This window comes from Dromiciops gliroides, chromosome 3, assembly GCF_019393635.1.
Source record: "Dromiciops gliroides isolate mDroGli1 chromosome 3, mDroGli1.pri, whole genome shotgun sequence".
NCBI lineage: Eukaryota > Metazoa > Chordata > Mammalia > Microbiotheria > Microbiotheriidae > Dromiciops > Dromiciops gliroides.
This window is the reverse complement of record NC_057863.1, coordinates 618,373,374-618,380,496: the sequence shown is the minus strand read 5'-3', so window position 1 is coordinate 618,380,496 and position 7,123 is coordinate 618,373,374.

The window sequence follows — 7,123 nt, the reverse complement described above, 5'->3', positions numbered from 1 at the left end:
CCTGAATCCAGGGCCAGTGCATTATCTACTATGCCACCTAGCTGCCCCTTTTTTTAACAGAGAATGTCCTGAATTTCATTTGAAAGTCTTGAAATGAATATGCGATCACCAGTCATAGTTTTAGGGCCAGACACCTCTACCAGACCTGAGGATAGGCTAATCCTGGACTGGGAAGTCATGGTATCAACAAGAAGGCCATGTATGGTGGCAAGAGCCTTTAGTTTGGAGTCAAAAGGATTGGGCTTTGAGTCTCTGCTCTGATACCTCATGCGTTGGAAAGACTGGATTGGGGGTCAAAGGCCTTTTCTGACACCACCTGTGTATCCTGGAGCAAGGCACATTAGTTCTCTAGCCCTTGGTTTCTTCATCTGTAAAATGGGTGAGATGCCTCTAAGGTCTCTTTCAGCTCTAAAGCTGTGACCTCATCATTCCATTTGTGTGACCTTGGAAGTCACTTGAGGAATGCATGATGTAAGCTATGAAAGGAAGCATGAGCCATATGGTCATCACCAGTTTTTATAGCAAGCTCAAATCTAAGTTCAAATCAGGCCTCAGAGACTCTCTAGCTGGGTGACCCTGGACAAGTCACTTCACCCCTTGTTTTCCTTAGTTTCCTCATCTGTGAAATGAGCAGGAGAAGGAAATGACAAAGATACTCCAGTATCTCTGCCAAGAAGACCCCCTGAAAACACGACTAAAAAATGACTGAAAAGGGGCTTTCCCAACAACCACCTAGGATCCCAGTGCCAGGTTAAAGCACCAGAGAGGACAAAGAGTGAATAAGGGTTGGAGCTGGGACTCTTAACTCTTGATTTCAAACACGCTGCTCACTTCTGCATGCCTTCCCTCAGGTTTTGAGCACCATCCCGACCTAAACCATTGGAGAAGGAAGGGCTTGGCTTGGAATGTTCCAAGAGCACTCCTACACAAGGAGTCAGGGGGTGTGGGTTCTAGTTAGGCGGCTACAAGGTCTTTGCATAAGCCAACCTCTAAAGCCTCAGTTTCATTATCCATAAAATCAAAATGATACACAAGCATTGCCCACCTCACAGCTTTGGCTTGTGTTTGTTTTTTTAAGCTTTGTGTATTTCTTATTTATTTCTCTGGGTATGTTTTTCATGAGTAGAAGTTTCTTGAGGGCAGGGGTGGTTTTTATTTTTGTCTTTATCTCTAGCACTAAACAGTGCCTGGCACATAGTAGGTGTTTAAGGCTCCTCAGACTGAACTGCTGGTACTATCACATTGAACTCCTGTCTTCAAGAGTCTCCTGGGGTTGGGGGGGGGCAGCTAGGTGGCGCAGTGGATAGAGCACCAGCCCTGGATTCAGGAGGACCTGAGTTCAAATCCGACCTCAGACACTTGACACTAGCTGTGTGACCCTGGGCAAGTCACTTAACCCTCATTGCCCCACAAAAAAAAAAAAAAGACTACTGGAACAAAGGGAGCTTATCAAATACAGCTTATTACTGCAGTTTTGGAGTTGGAATGAAGCTTAGCAATCAAATCCAACCTCCTTATTTTATCTATTTATTTATTTACTTGTCTTGTGGGGCAATGAGGGTTAAGTGACTTACACAGCTAGTAAGTGTCAAGTGTCTGAGACTGGATTTTAACTCAAATCTTCCTGAATCCAGGGTCGGTGCTTTATCCACTGTGCCACCTAGCTGCCCCTTCCAAGCTCCTTATTTTAAATGAGGAAACTGTTAATGGGTTCACCTCATCTGTGTCCAGCTGCCATTTCCAGAATGGGAGCTGATCAAACACCTGATGGGGAGACAGTGTCTAGAGAAAGAGAGTACTGGGCTAGGAGTTAAGAGGATCTAGGTTCTGATTCTATCTCTGCCACTTACACATTGTGTGACCTGAGGGAGGCCCCCTTCCTCGTGTAAAATTGGGGGGGGGCCCTAGATGACTTCTACACACGTCTAGCTGACACTAAGCAGAAGAGAGCCACAGTCATTGCTTGGGGTGTGACAAAACCAGGAATTTATCAGCTGGAATGTTGGTGGGCTCTGATCAGCTCACCAAAATGGGAAGAGGCAAGACATTTGGGGCTTCTTTTGGTGACCTCTTGCCAGAGGTTCAAGACATCAGTTTCCCTCTCCCACCTAACCTGACTGTTCCTCTTACCACTTATTAGTCACCACTGCCTGGGAGCCTTTCTCTTCCTCCACCTCCTCACCTTCTGATTTCAACTCAAAAGTTCCCTCCCCTCTGGACCCTGAGAAGTGTGCCCACCTCTCTAACACAAGTAACAAACAATGACAAAATTATTTGTATGGCTACCCCATCCTCCCCTAGGCTGTGAGCTCAATTTTTGGAGATCTCCAGGGCCCAGGTCAGTGCTATCTGTATAATATGTACTTAAAATGACAACCAAACACTGGCTTGGATGCAAATAGAAAAAGAGAAGTGTGTGTGGGCGTGTGTGCATGCACGCATGTATGTGTGCACATGCACATGTTCAAGGGGAAGTAGGTAAAATATTGCATGCTAATTTCAGAACACTGTAACCAATACTTTCCACCAAAGTTTCAAGATATAATCACTATTTTTTTAGAAAAGGGTCTCTGGATGACTAATGTGGAAACATGTTTAACATGATTGTAATATATAACCTATATCAGATTGCTTGCTGGCTTTGGGAGGGAGGGAAGGGAAAAAAATTGGAACTCAAAAATATCTTTACATGTAATTGGAAAAAAATGTTTAATTAAAGTTTAAAAAAAAAAGAATTAGATGATCAAGTCAATGCTGGGGGAAAAAAGAAAAGTATCTCTGGGCTCAGTCCTTGGATATGCCCCCTTTCTCAACAGACACAGTGCTTCTGATCTTCTTAGGACTTTTTCCATCATATCCTGATATCTCCCTCCCCTTCCTTCTCTGTGTTGTCTGTCTACATTAGATTATAAGATCCTCAAGTGCAGAGATGGTCTTTAAAAACACACACACAACAATTCATATTTGCATCCCCAGTGCTTACTGCAGTGCCTGACACACAGTAGGTGCTTAGCGTTTACTGACTGACTCTCCCCTTCCACAGCCACCACCTTAGCTCAGGCCGTCATCCCTCTGTGTGGCCTACTGCACATCCCTTAAGTGGCAACCCTGCCTGCAGTAACTATTCCCATCCATCCTCCATAAAGGAGATTTTCCTAAAGCCCAGGTCTGCACACATTATTTCCTTTCTCAATAAATTACAGTAGCTCCCTGTTACTTCTGGGATCAATGACAAATTCCTCCATTGGGCATTTCCGGTTCTTCCCAAGCCACCGTGCCACTCTCACTGCACAGAACTCCCCGCTGGACATGCTGTAGTCCAAGCTGGTCTTTTACCATTTCTCACGCACAGGATGTACTGTCCCCCACACCTCGAAGTCGCACTTCCCTACTCTCTTCCCCTTCCTTCCTCTCAGAAGACCTAGTTGGCTTCAAAGACTCGGTTCTTTTTACCTGAAACCTTTCCCAATTCCCCCAGCTGCTATGCCCTCTTTACCAAAACCCCCTGTATCTGTTTGGTTAACATCTATACCTTAAGCTCCTTAAAAATAGGGATTGTTTCACTTTTGTTTTGTATTTAGCACCTAGAATCCTACAGATGCTTATTAGATGGTTTTTTCCACTTAATTTTGTTCTAGCTCAAACCCAGATAGAGAGAAGCACAGCACATCCTCATATCCAGGACCCTTGTTCTAATCCCTGCATCATCTCTCTCCGCACTGCCCTGAAGCTTGGAAGGGTGATTGTCATGGAGAGGGAGGGAGAGCTCACACCTCTCTTCCTCACCCCAGTAGACGAAAAGTTCCTTCAATTAACATAGTTGTGAAATAGGTGGAAATGACCTAACTTCAATTGCTCTCACAGTATCCAAAGCCCCCCCTCCTCCCCATTTTGTTTATAAATGATACAAAATGGTCTTTGGTTTTATGGGGACTGGGGAGCAAGGAAGAAATCCAGGACCCAATGGCCAGTCTAGTGGTGATGAGCCTGTCTGCTCTTGGGCAAGAGGTAGCATCAGGGAGGCAGAAGCCTCTGCTGACTGGAAGGATCTGCCAAATCTTCTGCCCCAGTAGCACCATCCAGAAGAACCGAGTCAACGCCATGCCATGAACAGAGGAGGGCCTTTTAATGTAATAACAATAAATGGAAACTATTCTCTCCATAGTTCCTTTTTATTTGTTAAATTGCTAAAAATTCATCAGGGGAAAACATGAACAAAAAAAATGAAACTGACACCGATTTAAATACCAATGAGATCATTCCTACACGTGTGTGCCTAAAATGACTATTCCAGGGTAAGTCATCTGGTACCCTGAGGTGAATGGGAGAACTCACACCAACCAGCTCTATCAGAGCTCAGACTGTATGCACAACAGGAGCCCTGGCTGGTGAGAAGGGAGTGAAATGGATAGAGAAGTCCATACTAACGGTTCTCTGCCCTTTTACAATGAACCACTGTGGGAGTCATTTACTGGTGACCATGCAGAACATGCCTTCTGCAACACATGGTGGGAGGGAGTGGGGGAAGGAGCAGAGCAGGAGACAGGAAGAGGGGAGTCCTGACTCCCTCTGATTTGGGCTGGGGAGCTGGTAAGAGACCACACATGATGCAAAGCAGGGTACATCACCATGCCCGGATCACCACAGGGACGAGGACTGATGGAACATCACTTGTAGGGTGAAGTAAAGGAGAAAAGCAGAAAGAGACCCAGAGAGCCAGGTAAGGGGAAGGCATTCATTCTCCACTGACTATTCAGAGGTCACTGACTCTTTAAGTGAATAAAACAAAATGTAGAAGTCTCTACCGCCATTCTTAGGTTACTTTTTATAGTTTCATCTTTTGTTGTAAACCTCAAGCATTCAAAAATGAAGTTATGCAAACAACAGAAGCCTGGGAGAATGCTAAGTCCAGCTTTGCCTTAAAAGGAAATAAAAACGGGGAGGGGAATCTTATTTCTATGTAGACATACTCTCCCCAAAGAGGCAAAACTCCCACTACCCCTATTTGGAAGAACAATGGAGATGTGCAACGAAACCTTCCCACCCTCCCCCCTCTTCCCCAAGCCCATGCTGCATATGTCACTCGGGATGAAAGAATCTTAAGTCCTGTCCACGGGAGGGTGGGAACATACTGAAAATTTTGCTACAGAGTCAATGAGGTGAATTTCAAAGTCAATGCAATGCCGGGAATCTTGAAGGCACTCTTGCAGGAATGGAAGGGGTTAAAGCTTCAAGTATAGCTTCAGATTTCTCTTAAATATTTAAATACTGATAAATATTCATTTTAAGTGCTCCTGAGGTGTGTTTAAAAATAAGTTTTGTCTCATTTTCTCAGTTGATCTTAAGACAAAATTGGCGCAGATAGTGTTGAGACAGAGTGACGGTGAAGTCTCATCTAGCGGAGACTCTGTCCAATGCACCATGGAAACACTCGCCTCGGCCCATCCACCTGAAGTGCCACACACACATGTGGCTTTCAAGTGGTCCTGAGGAGACAACCATCTTGGTTAGGTTGGCTTTCTGTCCACACTGTCCAGCTTGACGAGGCTCAAGTTTCTTGACCAGCCCCTGATGACACTTGGCAATGGTGCTGTTGGAGTTTGGTGGCAACAAGATGGAAGGAACATTAAGCAGGTGTCACCTAGCCAATACCAAGACTGACGTGTGGGGACAAGGAAGATGCCTTGAAGAGCTGTAAACAGATGCTGGGTTTTGTTTTGGATTGTGTGTGCAACACTGTATGCCCTCAGATCCCAAAGGAACCAAGATAACTTTCTGGGGCAGAAGGAATGAATACACACACACACACACACACACTCACTCACACACACACACACACACACACACACACACACACACACACTCACACATGCATGAGCACGCACACCCCTCTACCCCTCCTCTGTCTGCCTCCTCTCTGAGGATATAGGAGCAATAATGGCCAGTTATAAAGTTAACAGAGCAGAATTATGGGGTTTCTTTTAAAGGTGTGATTTCAACCCTTCATGGAGATTCCTGCCCTCCCCCACCCCACCCCACTCCACTCCTAATCTTCTAGATGCTTAATTATGTTTAGGAACTGGGTGTGGAGACAACTGCTCACAAACACAATTTCATGGATAAAGCTGCTCTCTATTAAGTAACCATGGCTAAATAACTATTATTCTAGTACATATTCGCAATCTGACTGGAGCCCCCATACAACCTAACAGTCCTTGCCAAATGGGAACTGGGAAAAGCCCCCTAAACAGGTTATCTAGGGGAGATGCATGCTGAGAGTTAATCAGTCAGATAATACAGTAAGTAGGCACGCGTGAGGGTTACTCAGTTTGGATGCAACAGCTTCTCAGACACACATGTCCCACTGATGGGAACCGGCTCCTAATGGGACTTGGCAACAGGAGAGCTTTTCTACCAGCACCAGACGTTACAGGTTGGGGGGTAGTGAGAAAGGAAGATTCTGCATACTGTACCATGAGGAAAGAGATAACCCCTTTTAATCAATTAAATTCCAAGGGTTAGATAAAAACCAAGCCCCCAGAACCAGCAGAAATCAAGTCTCTTTGATCACTTGCATTTGGGAAACTCTAACAAGATTAAAGGGGGAGGGAGCAACTCTTCATTTTTACAAATTCAGACTTGAAATGTTAAGGGGAAAAACACTTCTCCTTCCATCAGATGGTAAAAATCACTAATAATCACAATGAAGTGATCAGCCCAAAGCCTGCTGACAGCATGAGTTAAGTTTTTGCCAGTATTTTCTGGGTCCAGGCTATGGTTTGAGAGATTTCCTGAGTCTCTCATCCACCTGAGAACAATCTCTTCAGAAAGAGAGGAGAGAAGTGCCCAAGCTGTGCTTGCCTGGTGCTGGCGCTACCCGCAGGACTGTGTCGGACAGACTTCCTAACCACGGCAGAGTCAGCTTCACCAGACGCCATGACTTGACCTGAATCTCTCGTCTGATGGCACACCGGAAAACACAGCTGCATGAGAAGACCCAACAATTCCTGGGCAAAGAACCCTTTCCTATCCACCTAATAAGACAAACCCTTTCCAAGAAGGAAAAACATCTGCCCTTCTTACATCCTCTACAAATGTGGCTGCATCCCCTGATGCTCATTGG